At 34.3% G+C, this 18,672-nt stretch overlaps 1 protein-coding gene and 1 long non-coding RNA gene across 2 annotated transcripts in view; one reads left to right on the top strand and one right to left on the bottom strand.

The window, feature by feature from the left end:
• Positions 1 to 15,647, bottom strand: part of LOC111084974 — a 39,036-nt gene extending 23,389 nt beyond the window's left edge. Inside the window, exons 1-2 of the long non-coding RNA XR_002609845.1 lie at positions 15,604 to 15,647; positions 14,850 to 15,017 (exon numbers count right to left, since the gene is read on the bottom strand). This is a non-coding gene — a long non-coding RNA (uncharacterized LOC111084974). The remainder of the gene's footprint in view (positions 1 to 14,849; positions 15,018 to 15,603) is intronic.
• LOC106478175 (CD109 antigen-like) overlaps positions 1 to 18,672 on the top strand; it is a 138,544-nt gene that overhangs the window by 26,259 nt on the left and 93,613 nt on the right. The gene's annotated exons all lie outside the window — the stretch shown is intronic.

Here is an 18,672-nt window from a genome sequence, read left to right as displayed (position 1 = left end):
AGATGTTGACATCAAATTTTGGGGTAAAAAAAGTGCGTCTTATACACCGAAAATACGGTATTTAAAATTCACACAAGTTTCCTATCGGTTGTACATAGTAAAACTTTTTTTTGATTTTGTTCCCAACGTTTCACCAGGTTTACCTGTCATCATCAGTGTGATACATCTCACCTGATGATGACAGATAAACTCGGTAACACGTTGTGAACAAAATCAACAAAAGTTTTGCTATATAAAACCGATAAAAACTTGTATGAAGGAACGGTATGGTTCTGAAAATGTTTATAGATTAAAGTTAAAAAGTTGACTTTACAGCTGAATTAACCCAAAGGCAGAGTAGGCAATTACCTATTAGTACAGGGTGTCAAGTGGCCTTTAGTTTTAGTTTTTAAATTGAAATTGTAACATTTTAAAAATATTATATTTGGTTTAAGGTTCTTTTGATGGGTAAAATGTCTTATCTCCTTGTAGCAAATAATGCAACAGCCCAAAGATATTGTAAAGTAAAATGCATCATATGATAAAGATATATATGGAATAGATATTCCAACTTTAATGTTTCTTTCAACCAATTCAACATTAACAACAACAGTGACTTTTTAATCGGATTATTTAGTGGGAACCTTGGTCTTACTGGATGAATAACAGTGTCATGTCACAAGTGAAATGTGTAGCCCTTTTAAAGTAATAATAAATATAACTTATAACTTGCTAAATGATTAGCTTTTAGCAATAGAAAATGTCAACAAAGTGAAGCCATGAAGTATACATGTAGTACACAATAACGCTTATCTAGTTTCTCCGAATACCTAGCGCTACAAATAGCTTGTACTTTCATTTATGTGCAATTATTGCTTGAAAATAAGGATTCTTCCTGTATTATTAGGTGCCTTTCATTCTTTACGGTAAGTTTTTTAATACTAAATTGTTGTGGTTTATTAATTTACTTGGTAGAAAGGTGTTCAAGTCTTTGTAACTACATTTAACAATGCAAAGTTAATTCCGTGTTTTGGTACAGTTAAATTTACTGAATAACAACCAACAGTAGTAGAGCTAAATCTAATTGTTCAAATTGTCATGAGTCTGTCTTTGTTGCAGTCTCAACAATAGGTTATTTTGTGCATATTGATGTACAGAAGACATTTTTATTATTTAAACCATTTGAAGCTCTGCCTATCAGTTTCGGTTTGTGTTTTGGTGGAACGCTCCTGAAGAAGCTGTAAAGCGAAACGTTGAGTGTCTAAATAAATAAATACAACGATTTGGTGTTATAAGGTCGTTTATTTCTAGTACTAAAATAGGTTATTTTTAATTATATTTGTCATAAAACATTAGTATTATGACTATTGTATTTTTAAACACTACATTCTGTATCTAGTGCCTTAGGGATTTTCAAGAATTAGAAGAGTGTATAATAATAGTATTCCAAACACACTATATATATTCACAAAGAGAATAACCTATTGTTATGGTGTGAACGCCTTTTACAAGCTGGCGAAGCATACTATATTTGCTATATTTATTGCCGACGACGCGTTTCGCTCAATCCAGAACGCTTAAGGCCGGCTAGAATACAACAAACACAGTGATTGGAACACTATTTATATAGATCATTTGTTACAACAACAATTGTTGTGGCGTGAACGCGTTTTACAAGTTGGAGAAGCATGATTATAATTATATTTGTGATTAGTCGTTATTAGTATGCTTCGCCAGCTTGTAAAAGGCGTTCACACCATAACAATAGGTTATTCTCTTTGTGAATATATATTTCGTATTATTGGTACATGTCTTAACAAAGCCACGTATAGTAGTGTAAATGTACTACTTATTTTGGAGCGGGCGTGACATATTTGGTTACCATGCCGAATTATGACTCCAAGGGTCCATGGTTCGCTTCCCGGTGCTACAAAATTGCTTTCCACACTTTAGGGTCATGGGTGCGTTATAAAAGTACCAGTCAAGTCCCACTATTCGATTAAAATGTCCAATTATTGGCGGCGGGTGCTATTAACTAGTTGCTTTCCATCTAGTCTATCAGTTCAAAATTAGGGACGGCTAGCGATAGTCTTGTGTAGTTTTGAGCGAATATTTGAAACAAAAAAACTAATAATTTCATAAAATATGTTTTCTAATTTGTTATTTGGTTATTTTTAATAATGGACGATCGAAATTATTCATGTTTAATTTAAATAAAATGTTGAGGAGGGAGGTATATACAGATATATATATTACAAAAATACCGGAATTTGTTAATTTTTTTTTTGCGATCTTTAATATAAAATAAGGTTTTCTTATATCAAAACCATATATTCTCTGTTGGTTGTGATATATATATATTTATAATAATTAGTTAAACAACAAGTCATTTGAATTTTAGGCCACTAATTAATCTTTGTTGAGAAAAAAAAGTCATTGAACAACAAACCCTTCTGAAATCTAGTTGTTGGACTTACAAAAGTTGTTCCTTTCCTCTACCCCGGCCTATGTTTGATCCGTATTTGTTAGTAAGAAAGCTGGGGTAGAAATGAAATTATTATCTGTTGTCTACTTGTCGTATCGCTACTGCTGTTTTACTATTGTAGGTCAATAATGTTTTTGAGCCATTAGGTAGCATTTCCCAAACTTTGGTCGTCCACGTCCCCTTTAATAAATATGTTTTTTTGTGCACCCCCCCTTTTTTTTTAATGAGTGAAAGAGTGAGTCAAATGACGAGATTTAATACATGGATGCGCATTAAAATGCCATATATATGTTGTACTAATTATTTATTATTTTCATTAATAAAAGTATATATTAGAACGCTAAAATTTGCAATTTTTCACGACCGACTCTACCCTAATCGCTCTCCCCAACAAATAATTTGCGCCCCTAAGGGAGCGTGCCGCACGCTATGGGAAACGCTGTTGTATGAGAAACTTGGTAAACACTATATGTATATATATATACACACACAAACGGTTTATACAGCCCTTCTAGTGACGTCACCTTTGATTAAGAAAATAACATGAAAGCAGGAAGTAGGCCCCTAAACACACATACACACAACGAAAGCTTAAATATGAAAATTACGTTTTTTTTCTCAAAACACAATTCCCAGTCAGTCACCCAATCTGTTACACATATATATACATACAAATTATTCTAGAGTGATATTAAAACAATAAATCCAAAGCGACTGGGTTTTTGTAGTAAACTGTTCGTGTGTTTGCTAATGACGGTTATATATTTAGTTAAATACCGTCTGACTTATCATATATATACACACAGTTTAAAAAATATATTGAATTTACTTATAGGGATAAATATTTTTTTCGGCGGAAAATAAAAGCAAAAATTTCAACACCTTTCAGGCGTATAAATGTGCCTTCATTTTCTCTGGAAATAGATTCAGACCGAAACTGCAGGGGGATTCATGAATACGTTTATTAAACAATATTAACAGATTACATTATAGCAGGATGAAATTAGGATAACGGCTGAAATACAAATCTCTGATTAATTGTTGTACCTTCAAATGCATTAATTTTACACCTTGACTTTCTAATTGCCGTATTTCTTGTTAATTAGAAGTTTATTTTTTCCTCAACGTTTTTTCTTTATTTTTAAATCAATGTAATGTACTTTTTCTCTGTCTCGTATCACAGTTGAGATGCACGAACAAGTAATCATGTTTTCGATTCTGTGAGTCTGTCAATGTAACGTATAATTTCTTATGAGATTTATGGGATTACTTGTATTTTCACACACCAAGAAGCCACTTTCGACGCCACTGAACTATTAGCCGTAAAAAGTTTTGTGTTTCCACACTGGAGGAAACTAATAACATGGCAGAAGTAGACGAGTAAATTACAATGATCTGAAAAAATACTACGTAGCGTGTATTTTTTCAAGGTTTTCTGATACTCTGACCTTCACCAGCCTCGTTCAAAACATAAAATTTGAAAGTACAAAAGTGTCAAATTGGTTAGTATGTGAGAGGTAGTTTATAGTTTCTCGTGTTTTCGAGATTTTCCCGTCAACTGACATGCACATGATTTCCATACTTTCATGTTTTCCAACGTATGATTTCACGTTGTACATACACTCTATAGTATTATTGCAACATAACGGTAAAATATCATTTCAAGATTGTTATATAAGCTGCCAACTGATTTCAAAATCACTTTTACGTTAAAATAGGAATTTAAGGATCTCGCGTGTACTAAAATAGAATTTCAAGATCGTCACGTATACAAATACGTGATTTTTAAGACCTTATTCTATATGCTACGTTATTTCAACATCTACTTAAATGACATCATTTTATTTCATGACGACCATATATATATATTGTACTTTAAAATTGTCACAAGTAAGAAAATAAAATGTGAAATTCGCGACTTGTAAATATATATATATATTTAAGACGGCCACGTGATTATGTAGTAACGTGACTTCAAGACGGTTATGCATACTTATACTAATACATCATTTCAAGACTATTACGTACGTGTAATTTCTAGGGCTTTGATTTTGATGGGACAAAAATATGTAATTATGCAACTAACGATTTGAACTTATGCACCATAGAATAACTAATTATATAGACAAAACACACTGTGCAGCCTTTAGCTAAAGTAAAAACAGCTTAAAATATTTAAGAAAATGTTAGATATAATTGATGTATTTCCACTATCAACTAAAATTTAACACTTATGATTTATGGAAAAACAAACACACTTTTAATCTCCAGAAGTCTTTTGACAGGTCATTAATCAGACTGTCTGGACAGCAGGCATGACTTACCAAACAAAAATAAACGAACTAAGTCAAATGTTATAAATCTGATAACACTGACCTAGGCTTGACTTTACTAACTCTTGAAACCCATACTTTTTATATGCAGTAACCTCGTCATATGTAAATTATGACAAACAAAATACCGCGGCTGCGTAATCGCGTCAAATTTGGAACCCTCATTTCAACTTTTATTTCCGCGAACCCTTTCGAAGGCCGCCTGTAAGGGTTATCTTTTTTAACCACTCGAATCTCTAAAGAGTAGTGTGTTGTCTGTCATTCAGTCAGTAGATACTAAAATGACGTCACTATAATGGACGCTTAACGTTGCAATTTGTACTGTCGTGACGTCATTAAAACGTGCAGATGCCATGCATCACGAGAAGAATTATGCACTCTGTAGGCTACAACACAGCATGATACATATGAACTTCAAAATCAAGAAATAAAAATATTTGTTACACTTAATTTTGGTTTTATTTACTGTTGAAACAGAACACTTTCAGGGACCCTGCGGAAGTACGTCTAGTATATATATACTAACATACGATCTGAAGATTGTTACTTATAACACGTGATTTTAAGATTTCCACATATATACATACATAAATACAAACTAATATATGATTAGAAAATTATAATGTGTAATATAGTGTACGGAAATTTATATATTTATACACACACATCAATCACTGAGTTCAATATTGCAATGTGTAATATAATGGTTACAGTAAAGTAACTGTTATATATACAGTATATCTCCGAAGATTTCAGAACATAAGAGATATTTTAGCTTTTCTAGACAAAGCGTCCCTCAGATTAAACAATAATTAATTATTATTTTATTACCAAACTAATAATTAATTAGGTATCACGTGTTAGTATTTTTTTTTTTTTTTCTGTGAACTGTGTTTCACGTCACACATTGTTATAGACAACATCTACATCACCACTGACTTTCCGTTAGAGAGTAAACGAGAAACAGAATAGAACAAGTAAATATGAAGGACAAGAATTACCAAATGCATCTGACGTCAACATACTTACAGGAACACAAAAGTGTGTAATATAGTTAAAACATATTCATTAGGTATATACGATTAGAACAAGAAGGGGAATGATGTAATAGTAATGATGATAACCAACTGATGGTTTTACTGAGTTGTAAAAGCAGTAATTAACAACCGTTAATTTATTAGAATTAGAACAAGAAGGGGAATGGTGTAATAGTAATGATGGATAACTAACTGATGGTTTTACTGAGTTGTAAAAGTAGTAATTAACAACCACTAATTTATTAGAATTTTGCCCGTAAATTACCTTATAATATACAAATGAATTAAGAAGAGCATCTATTGAACGAAAGTGATATAATAATATTGGTAACTTCGAATCAGAACGCTTATTTGTACCAAATACGATAAAAGTTGGGGCGCTAGCGCATCGCCGATGGCCAAGAGTGGCTTAGTGGTTAGCACACGAGATTGCGAATCAAAGGATTCGAGACGCTATGCCACTGAACACACATTGCAATTTCAGCTGTAAGCGCGTTAGGAGAGTGAATTTAATCACGTTATTTGCTTCAAAAGGCCCTTATAAGCGGTGAGTGCTACTGGTTGCCTTCCCGTTTCCTGACCTGGTCATTCATCCAGTACACACACACACAAATGTCACTTTGGAAGAGAAGATTAAACAAATGAAACTGGGTCACCCAGTCTGCTTATAGTAAAATATTCACCTTATAGTATTAATGAAGTGTTTTTTAAATACCCATACCACATAAGGTGTATGTAATTAGTTTCGTCTTCAGATTTGATTTTGATATATTCTAAATAAGTTGTTTTGGACCAGATTTTAATATAACATTTTCTTAACCACTTCTACATTTATGTTGTTATTTTGCTAACAAGTTCTGCTCAACGTCTCTGTGGGTTACTCACACCAGTCATTGAACATCGACACTCCATGTCTCTATGGGTTACTCGCCACTATTCATTGAACATCGACACTCCATGTCTCTGTGGGTTACTCACACCAGTCATTGAACGTCGACAGTCCATGTATCTGTGGGTTACTCGCCACTATTCATTGAACATCGACATTCCATGTCTCTGTGGGTTACTCATACCAGTCATTGAACATCGACATTCCATGCCTCTGTGGGTTACTCATACCAGTCATTGAACATCGACACTCCATGTCTCTGTGGGTTACTCACACCAGTCATTGAACATCGACACTCCATGTATCTGTGGGTTACTCGCCACTATTCATTGAACATCGACATTCCATGTCTCTGTGGGTTACTCATACCAGTCATTGAACATCAACACTCCATGTCTCTGTGGGTTACTCACACCAGTCATTGAACATCGACATTCCATGTCTCTGTGGGTTACTCATACCAGTCATTGAACATCGACACTCCATGTCTCTGTGGGTTACTCTTACCAGTCATTGAACATCGACACTCCATGTCTCTGTGGGTTTCTCACACCGATTATGAAACATCAACATCCCATGTCCCTATGGAGTTCTTACACCGATCATGAAACATCAATACCCCATGTCACTGTGGATTGCTTACACTGATCATTGAGTATCAACACATCACGTGTCTGTGAAACACTTACACCACAAATCTCTATTGATTATTCACACTGGTCATTAAATGGCCACTCCCCAACAGAAACAGATGTTACAACAATGCCAGGACTAATCATTATTCCTAAAAACTCTAAATTAGACCCAACTCTGGTTTACTCGTCTTCTTCGGTGAAATAATGATGTAAAACTGTTAAGAACAAGTAATGGAATTTTTGATGGTTTACTACAAAATTAAATCCAATTAACTTTCAGCTATAGTTACTTTTATTATTAAAAAATCTGGTTACGTTAGGAACATGATTGATAAGGTTTATGATACAGTTTATATCACTTTATCATTCACACGATTTACTTATTAAAGTATAACAGATAAATAAGGTAAATTAACGAGAAAATCTGTGAAGACTTCGGGACATAACACTGTTGTTTAGAACAGTAAGTTAAAACAAAAAGTGATGAATGAGTTCCAGTGACTCGAGCTCTATCTAATCCGTTGGCAGAGAAGTCAACCTTGTGACTGTGAAGCCAAGCAAGCACGAGGACAGGAATATTCGTGGTTCAAGCTGCGTGTTTGGAATGTCTTCCTGAGATGAAATATTTCTGTGTGAGAGTGTCCTTAGCTATATATGAAGCTGAAGGCATGTGGTGATCATTAGGCTTAGCTATACTGCAAGACCCTCTAAGATTTTACTATTATGTCAAAATATCGTGTTTTTGTAATGGTCTCTCAAAAATAAATGTCGTATCTCTCAACTTAGTATTCAAAAGAAACTTTACTGTCAAATAGCACAGCAAAGTCGAAAAAAGAAATGTTGTAATTAATAATGTCATTTACAGGACCTGATTTCCAAGTTACTTACAAATTAAAAACGAACAATTTTTTGGAATAAATTATTAAGTTTTGATTGATTGATTGCTTGTTTGTAGTTAAGTATAAAGATACACAATGGGTTATCTGTGCTGTGCCCACCACGAGTATCGAAATCCGATTTTTAGCGTTATAAGCCCGCAGAGTTACTGTCGTGCCGCTGGGGTGGATTATTTAGTTTTGATATAAGTTATACTGTGTTTACAGACTAGATCTAAAGCGTTTTATATATATATATATATATATTTAATTTTTTGAAGAAGGAGAAGAAAAAGTAAAACTTTTTTTTATATTTTCTTATTTATTTTGGAGAATCTATTAAGCTAGCGTACTTTAATGCGAGATGGCGATATATATTTGAAATACACTTTTTTTCATGGCTTACAATTTTTATGAGTATGGTCTTGAAACGAAGCTATTATTATTTTTCTATTGCAACCACAATCTGAAGTATTAACAGTATAGTGTGTGCGTACAGTAGTTGTCCTTACACGTCCTGCTAAAATTCTGCCGGTAGATTAGCGTTTTAAAGTATTTGGTTTTTAAATATAGTGGTGGGTTCGAATTCTTCCTGATCTCACTTTTCGATTCTTCAGAAAAGTATAAATAGTATAGACTCCCTCGGCTCGGTGTTGCTCAAGAACAAAATATTCAAAATAGGCTTTAAAATAGTGTGTGTGTGTGTGTAGGTGGGACAAATGTCTCGTGAATGATCCGAGTTTGTATCGCTCTACGTAAAAGACATTTTACAAAATAACCGTCAGAACGAGGTATAGTATCTAAAAAAAGTTATTAAAGCTAGATTTCGAATCAGAGTAACACTAGGCTAGACTTTAAATTGGAAAGTGTGTTATGTATTGTTTCTTTATTTCAGACGTTTTCATAAAACTGTCTTCATCTGAATAAAGCGGTCGGTATTGAACGGGTTTCGGCAAGATATTTTGCTTTATATTGAAATTTGTTGTACCACTGAAAGCCCCTTATTTTAATTAAGTCTTGGCTCAAAACGTCACCGGATTCGTGTTTAGTAATAACTGAAAACCTCTACCAAACTTTTTTTTTTCAACCGTAACAAATGACTTTTTAAATGTTTTTATAAAAGTCATGGTATTCATGGCGTTAGTTTATGAAAAGTAGTAACAGTAGGAAATTTAAAGTCATGATTATTCGTTTGTTTTTTAATTTCGCGCAAAGCTACACGAGGGCTATCTGCGCTAGCCGTCCTTAATTTAGCAGCGTAAGAATAGAGGGAAGGCAGCTAGTCATCACCATCCACCACTCTTTTACCAACGAATAGTGGGATTGACTGTCACATTATAACGCCGCCACGGCTGAAAGGTCGAGCATGTTTGATGTGACGGGGATTCGAACCCTCGACCCTCAGATTGCGAGTCGAGCGCCCCATAGCCACCTGGCCATGATTATTCGTTATTTGAATTTTCTATTCACTGTACATGGCTTTTGGTTGTGAAGTATAACTAATTTATAGAAGGTTCTCCATACAGAAAGCTCTAAATTTGGGTTAGTAGTGCTCAAACTTGAGGGGAGAAAAATGGGGGCAAATATCATATTCAACCACTTGAAAAGAAGATAGACCAGAAGAAACAAATATGCATTCATTAGATGCAGAGTGAATCGTTATTATATGATATTTTAATAGCCTTTTATAATAAAATTCATCATTTTTGACAGACTATACACATATATATATATATATATGCACCACGTTCTACCTTCTAAAAGATCACTTCTTTGGAGAAATACGTTTCACCTTCTGCCTTCTATGAGACTACTTCTCTCCAGCAATACGTTTCACCTTCTGCCTTCTATGGGACTACTTCTCTCCAACAATACGTTTCACCCTTTTCTTTCTATAGGACTACTTCTCTCCAACAATACGTTTCACCTTCTGCGTTTTATGGGACTACTTCTCTCCAGCAATACGTTTCACCTTCTGCCTTCTATAGGACTACTTATCTCCAGCAATACGTTTCATCTTCTGCCTTCTATGGGACTACATTTCTCCAACAATACGTTTCACCTTTTTCTTTCTATGGGACTACTCCTCAACAACACGTTTCACATTTTGCCTTCTAAAGGGCCATTTCTCTAGAATAATAAACTTCATGTATTTGTTGTTTTTTTATCACTGTGTTGTCTGCTCACCTAGATACATGTGACTAAAGCGTCTCATCTTCTTAGTCTTGATTTGCGCAAAATGAAAAGATGCCACATTCCAAGTAACTAAATAACCTATTCGTTAGCGCTGTGTTCGCTGTATGGAATTCTGCAGGATTTCCTGTGGCACCGCATATTTGAACCTTCCAGCCACAAACAAAACACATTCTTCAGCGTCCACGCTCTGCACCAGTACGATACAGATGGTGTTTTGTGATTTGACCTTTTAATGAGTTAAAAGTGTTTTAAATATTTGATATTTTTGGCAAAACACTTAACTGCTCTGGTCAGTTTTCCTATTTTATCACTGTGTTTAGACGTTTGTGATTTGACCTTTTAATTAAATTGCGGAAAATGTTTCAATTTTTTTTTCTTTACAAAACACTTAACATTAATTCTTTTGTTTGTAATTAATATACACATATTAGATATGGAATACAACAGCATTAAAAAAACTGTTATTCGTACATGAAATAGTTACATTTTATTACACTTAAAAACGAGAAATTAATATATAAAGTTGTGTCTCTTGTGTTTAATGAATACGTAAGACGGTTTTAAAATGCGAGTGCAGATGCTAAAGTTGATTGTTCCGCTTTAAAGATCTCAGACCATACAGAATTTTGAACTAACCCACATCCTCAATGGTGGCGCCACTATTCATTTTCACGTACTGGGAAGCGGGAAGCCAGGTGCTTTGCGTGCACGACTTAGTTCATACATTCCTGAGTTAGAGGGCACTCACAAAAGAAGAACGTGAGTTGTGGTCATCCTTCTCGCAAATTCTTCAGAGGTCTAGTTTCACGTTATTTGTATTTTCTGTTACATTGTGAACTCTCACCTGTTATTCCTTTTAATTTTGGACTCTTAAATAATTAGCGGTGATTTAAAAGGCGCATGTAATTTTAACTTGCGTTAGCTTTCTGAGACTTTTGATCCAACACAACTTGTTCAAACATCGATACAGGCTTTTTATTGTTGTTAAAGAGAAACAGATCAGTGGAATAATGTTACTTCTGGGAGAAAGAAGCACCAGTTTTTCTGAGCTGTAAAACTTGTACTGGGCTTATATCTTGAGCACGAAGTTGCGCTAAACAGGAAAGAATTGGATGGATTAGCTAGTTACCACGTGACTCCAATAAGCACTATCTCTCCAGTAAAACACTTGATGCAATCGTTGTCTGTTTAGTGTAACAACCGACTGTTGGATGATATTATAAAAAGAAAAAGGTAAGAATTAAGTATTGTGCAGATTTGATAAAAATAGTCTTTTTTTATATTATTCCAGAGCTGGAATATAAAAATATATCTTGTAAGAATATCCTCTAAAGTAATTGTATTGTGCAACAAATTAATAACGTTTTCAGGCGTCGTTCATATTTGAGTAAATATACTTCGAATTTGTCAATATTTATAAACACGTAAGACAAAAGAAAAGTAGGAAAAACATGAGTAACAAAACTCAGAAACCTGAGTACTTTAAGAAGGAAAATTTACTTCTCGACAGCGTTATGGGTTCTTGACTTGTGTTAATATTTAAAATATTATTGTTGTTGTTGTTGTGTTTCTTTTCTAGTTGATTCCTTACTGTCTGCAAAATACATTTTCAGTTTTATGTATAACCCTAGCTGTTGTTTCATAAAAAAGCTGTAGTTTATATCCCAGTTTTCTTTACTTGTTTCATAAAAAGGTATAGTTTATACCCCAGTTTTTTTTACTTCTTTTATACAGAGGTATAGTTTATACCCCCGGGTTCGAATCCCCGTCACACCAAACATGCTCGCCCTTTCAGCCGTGGGGGCGTTATAATGTGACGGTCAATCCCACTATTCGTTGGTAAAAGAGTAGCCCAAGAGTTGGCGGTGGGTGGTGATGACTAGCTGCCTTCCCTCTAGTTTTACACTGCTAAATTAGGGACGGCTAGCGCAGATAGCCCTCGTGTAGCTTTGCGCGAAATTAAAAAAACAAACAAACAAACAGTTTATACCCCAGTTTTCTTTACTGTTAGCTTCATTAATAGTATTGATTGTAATATTTAAAATAGTCGCGAACATTATCATATTTATTATCACTAATTTTAATCTCATGAAGATTAGTTTTTCTAACTAAAAACGGATGGATGATTTTAGGATCAACCTAAATCTTCTAAGCTGATAGAGCTTTGTGAGATAATATTGGATTTACGACTTTGTTTGTTGTTGTTAAGTACAAGCTACACAATGGACTAACTGTATTGTGCACACCATGAGTATCAAAACACAGTTTTAGAGGTGTGAGCTCTCACATATATCGTTGAGCCACTAGAGGGGGTCAATTTATGACCAAAAGTATTGTTAACAGCGAGAGCACCCAACTAATGATTTGAAGCATTCGAAGCGTCATAAGTTTCAGTTTTATTGTGTTTTAGTTTATGACATTATGCACTTATTGTCAGTTGGCCAATTATAGAATTGACTTCATTAATTCATGTTCATTTTTTAAATTTTGAACTATAGAGTTGACTTATTTTGATTCAGAAGTTCTTGTTAATTTATTTATATTTTTGTTTCTATATCTTGTGCTCGTTAGTTTCAAGGACCATCACAGCGTGTTTGCTAACATGGGGAATGACGTTTATATTTCTTAGTTCTTCTGTAGAACGTTTTAGTTTTCTAAATCAGTTTAAGGTTTGAAATCTATAATACACATAATTTTTCGCTTTCAAATGTACCTGTAGCTATCTAGTTGAGAACACAGTGATTTCCTTTATACAGTTAGTATTTGTTTCTCTCGATTTCCGCATTCTGCAGCTACTAACCGGACGGAATTCTGTATGGATACAAATCATAATAGAGTATGTTGTTACTGAATATATAAAAATAACACGTTTTTAGACATCAAACCATGTGAATCAATAAGATACAGAAGGAAGCAGAGGATGTACTGAACTAATATATACTAACTGCGCAAATAAAACGAAGCCAGATATAACGTATAATCACATACTTACTTAGGCAACATGCTACAATACAATATTGCCTGGATGGAAAACACGTTTAACAGGAACGTGAGTCTGTATCAGAATGTAAGTACAGTATACATAGTCCTGTATCAAACATACCACATTTTCATTCTTTAGGGCATTTCTTTCTATATGTTTATATTATTATAAAATAGACGAGCTTCAAAGCCAATGCAAGGACACTATTTGAAATCCAATTATATGTGTTTCTTATATATATAAAAGTTGGATTTCATATGTATGTGAATTTATTATAACTGTTTTTAATTTGTCGTATTACTACAGATTTCTAGGGAACACCTTTCTCTTCAAAGCTGTAATGAATTGGACGTAGAAAATAAAGGTGTGATATTACGACATCTTCAGACAGTGATGAAAAAATCAAATAACATAGTAGCGATTTGTCAGTTTTAGAATCATACCACTTATTTGTATGTGGTCATAATACGAACTGACGTGTCTGCCATGTGTTATGCGTTTTTTTAACGAATTTTCTTCCAATTTGTAGTTGTTGTGGTGGTACTCAGACTAATTTGGATATTTCAAACGAAAACAATGAATGAATCATATAGCTAAACAGTGATGAAATTATGCAAACAGTTGTACAAGAAGCGACAGTACTCTTTATCTTCCAGAATTGCGTATTATCATGTGAAAAACAAAACAAAACAGAATTTGGATAACGTAGCTGCTTATGCCATAATTTCAAAAAAGAAAAATTGTCTCAATTAAAAACAAATCAATACTTATTTGTATATATAGTTCTCATGTATGAGATGCAACCTATTAATATAAAGGCCGGACGTGGCCTAGTGATTAGCCTGCTCGGAATGTGAAGCCGAGGGTTCGCGGTTCGCGTCCCATTGTCATAAAACTCGATCCGCATTTTGGGGCTGTGGGTGCACTGTAGGAGTGACGGTTAAATCCTACATTTCGGTTATACAAGAGCTGGTGATGGGTGCTGTTGTTTCTGACTTGCATCCATCTACTCTCTCAGTTCGAAATTACGAAAGGCTATGCACAGGTGACTCTTGTGTAGCTTTGAGCGAAAATTCCAAAACAAACAAATGTATGAATAGCACCATACCCGTTACAATAGTAAGTGTGTCAATTAATAATTGTCTTTACGCTCTCCATCATAAAATGATGTCAACTAAATGATGACTATCAAGAGTAGATATACTTGTTTTTGTAATTCGACACATGATTTGAACTATCAATTTCACCAGCCCTTAAGTCATGAGTATAACTTGTATTAACTAGCTACGATATTACTATCTAAATGATGCACATTAAGACGCTTGATTCAGAACACTTGGATACAACACATTTTAATTTTATTTAAATATAGAGGTACGTTTAATTGGCGTACTCTATCAGCCAACATGTTTTAAGCTCTATATGAAAATGAAATACCTGTTTTGGCGTTGAATGCCTCCGCATCATACCTGTCTTGGTATTAAGGACCTCCACGTCATGTATGTCTTGTTGTTAAGCGCTTCCACGTCATACCTGTCTTGGATGAGTGCCTCCAAGATAAGCCTGTCTTGGTGTCGAGTGCTTCCATGTCGCCTCGGTAGATATCTTTAATTTAATATTTTACAAAGCATAAATTAATGTAATCTCATATTGATTCAGATATTATTTTCTTATGATAAATGTAAGTATATATGATTGAGATATTAGATAGTAAAAAGCACATCAAAACTGCGTTGATGCCGATTACGTACTCTTATCACCCGAGCTCTTTATAATAAGAGTTTGACTGACACTCTTATAACGCACTAACAGCTTATGATAAATGTAGGTATATATGATTGAGATATTAAATAGTCAAAAGCACATCAAAACTGCGTTGATGCCGATTACGTACTCTTATCACCCGAGCTCTTTATAATAAGAGTTTGACTGTCACTCTTATAACGCACTAACAGCTTATGATAAATGTAGGTATATATGATTGAGATATTAAATAGTAAAAAGCACATCAAAACTGCGTCGATGCCGATTACGTACTCTTATCACTCGAGCTCTTTATACTAAGGGATTGACAGTCACTCTTATAACGCACTAACAGCTTAATGTGCGGGGAATATTTTATGGTATTTCAACACAGCTCGCTAGGTTTAAAATTCATATCTTAACCACAGTGCTAAAAAAAAAAGCTTACCACTTAAATTTGCACCAAAGTGAACCTGTGCTCCAAGTTTTCAATCCATACGCCTTACATATTCAGAATTACCTATCTCAACTACGCAGTTCTGTACAACCATTTATCTAACATAAACAAGTTGACGTGTGTTATCTCCAGCTGGCAAACAGTCAAGATTGGCACGTCTAGCCTCATTACTATCCCAAAAATGAAAGAAGAGTCTAGTCAAGCTAATGACACATATTTTAGTTGAAATAGATATTTTGAACTTAATATGGAAACTTCTGAAGGGCACTTATCGTCTATCATCATGCCGTTTTTTTTAAGTAAGTGTACAACAAAAGAAAGTCTATACAAGCAACAACAACAACGCAAGGTTTCGTAAACTCTCTGATTCAGAAGCAGTCAGAAATGAATGAAACAAACAAAAGAAACAAAGAAATCTTGAACCGTATCTAGCTTTCGTTATAACAAAGATAAAAGTTAACACCAGCTCAAAAACCAAACACCAGAATTCTTCGTCTGAAGATGTTTATGTTTGATGACTGACTTTTCTGTCGTCCACCTCTCCAATAAAGCAAGAATTGTTTCAGTTCCAGGCGTGGTTGCTTGTTATTATCAGTTTTATATATATAGTAACCAAAATAGTACTTCTAAAATTAAGAAAAATAAATAAAGCTGAAAACTAAAATCACGTGTTCGATATAAACCCGATGCTTTTTAAATCGCAACCCACTCTATAGTGGGTGAAGAGTGAGTTGAACGAAGAAAGAGTTGACCAGCTAAGTCCGACAAAAGGACCATCTGTAACTTAAACGCATTTTATAACCGCCAGATGGTTCTACTTGTGTACTCAACGTCACACGTGTGGGAGAAATAATACCGTCAACCCCTAATATTGTCACACGGGCGAGACATGGCCGGTATCCAATACCGTCAGGCTTGATATAAAAGTGTGTCGCGTGCAGCTGCTCATATCCCCAGTGTTTACGGGCTGTGCTGGGTTTGTCTATGGCCCACGAATTCTCATTTTCCTTTATCTTGCTCTCTCGTGTTGTTTTCTGTGGGGATGTGTTGATTTTAAACGTTTTGCATTATATTTCGTGCTTTGTTTTAATTCATCATATTTGTCTGTTTTTGTTTTCCTTGACGAACGTATTAAGAAGTATTTCTGGTGTGGACAGCTGAGATTCTTCAAGATTTTCCAAAGCATAATTATTACCAGTAAAATAACATTAATGCGGAGCTAGGTAAGTTATAACTGATTTAAGAATTTTTCTTTAGCATTCTGAAAGAAAAACAAAAACTCTACATGTTTCAAGAAGAATACAGTTATATCCAATAAGCTTTAGTTTGTCGCTATTTGTAATGTATAAACTCTTTTTTTTCTTAAATTGTCGAAGATTTCTTTTGAAAAGTTATGTAATTAATTCATATATTTTTCAACTTAAGTTTTTAAAGTCAATAAAAGTTTAAAAACTAACGAAATTACTTTATTCTGGCTACTTTGTACAAAATCTAACGGAAGGACTGTATTCTGGTTACTTTTTACAAAGTCTGTTCTCTTTATTTACCACATCACTGAAAGCCCTCTACTGGCGAACGGAAGTAATGAGGTTTTTAAGTATTTATGAAATTAAATTAACTTTATTATAAAAACTTACTCTACTTCACAGTAAATTTAAATAAAGAGGAATTAAATTATATAACGAAACGTTTGATAATCCAAAGATAAGAGCATTCTATGGTTACATCTAGCGAAGTAGAGGATAAGATTTTTCAACATTTTAAACCTCATTAGTTATTTGGCACGACAATAAAGGTCCATATATATACAGTTGATCACTCGATAGTTTATATCCAGGGCCCACTGCGCATCTCCTGGTTTTACCACTTCAAAATCACAGGTACTGAACACACTGAGCACTATTTATATAACGCTTAAACTGCACAACAGTAATTAGTTGACATTTACTCGGAACACTGGTTTCTGTCTTGTGTCCCCGAGAATCATCTATCACTCGTGATCTTGAACTCTAATATTTTGACCACAATGCTTTTAAAGTTACGACTATCAACTTGGTGTTTTACTCTAAGTACTTGATAATAACGAATTTGGGGCACAATCTTAGTATTTACTGTTTCCGAAGTACAGTCTGTAAAACGCCAGACTTAGAAATGATAATTCTTATTAATATCACGCTGTTTTTATTCTTCTTCTTTTGTATTGCAGTGAAAACTATCTCAAACTCCACGAACATGATGTTGTATTAAAAGAGTCTTTTTTATTTATTAAATCAAATAATCTCCAGTTTTAATTCTCGCATCTGTATCCACGTAAATCCAAGTGCTTTAACAAATCAGTTGTTAAGGGAAGCCCAGATGATCAGACAGAAGAGACGTTGTTTTGAAATTATATGTGTGTTGAATTTAAACAACAAATTTCCGTTGCCAAAACGGCTTTGAGTTAAAAATAAAATTACAGACAGATCTGTTGGACAAAGAAGCGTGTAATTTTCGCCGATCTTTTGCAATATGTATTTGAAAGTAAGCTTTAAATTACCGACAGTTCCATAAAAGAGTAACGTAAATCGTCTGGTTTTAAAAACTGGACTGCTGACACTGCTTAAAATCACTCCAATGAGAGCTGCGTCTCAAATCCCAACCAAATTTAGGAGCTCGACAAGAAAACTATAAAGGAGGCTATTAAATACCACTTACATTTACTTTTTAATGCATCTCAATCGGCATTAATTATTGAAGCTTTTTGCCCTTTAAACCAGTTGCTCCTGTCGAAAATAAGATCTCTTCATGCTCTTTAAACCCGCTGCTCCTGTCTAAGATAAGGTTTCTCCTTGCCCTTTAAACCCGCTGCTCCTGTCAAAGATAATGTTTCTCCTTGCCCTTTAAACCCGCTGCTCCTGTCTAAGAAAAGGTGTCTTCTTGCCCTTTAAACCCGCTGCTCCTGTCTGAGATAAGGTCTCTTCTTGCCCTTTAAACCCATTGCTCCTGTCGAAAATAAGATCTCTTCTTGCTCTTTAAACCGCTGCTCCTGTCTAAGAAAAGGTCTCTTCTTGCTCTTTAAAC

This window comes from Limulus polyphemus, unplaced genomic scaffold (assembly GCF_000517525.1).
Source record: "Limulus polyphemus unplaced genomic scaffold, Limulus_polyphemus-2.1.2 Scaffold187, whole genome shotgun sequence".
In the NCBI taxonomy this organism is placed as follows: Eukaryota; Metazoa; Arthropoda; class Merostomata; order Xiphosura; family Limulidae; genus Limulus; species Limulus polyphemus.
This window is presented reverse-complemented; position numbering and strand designations above follow the sequence as displayed.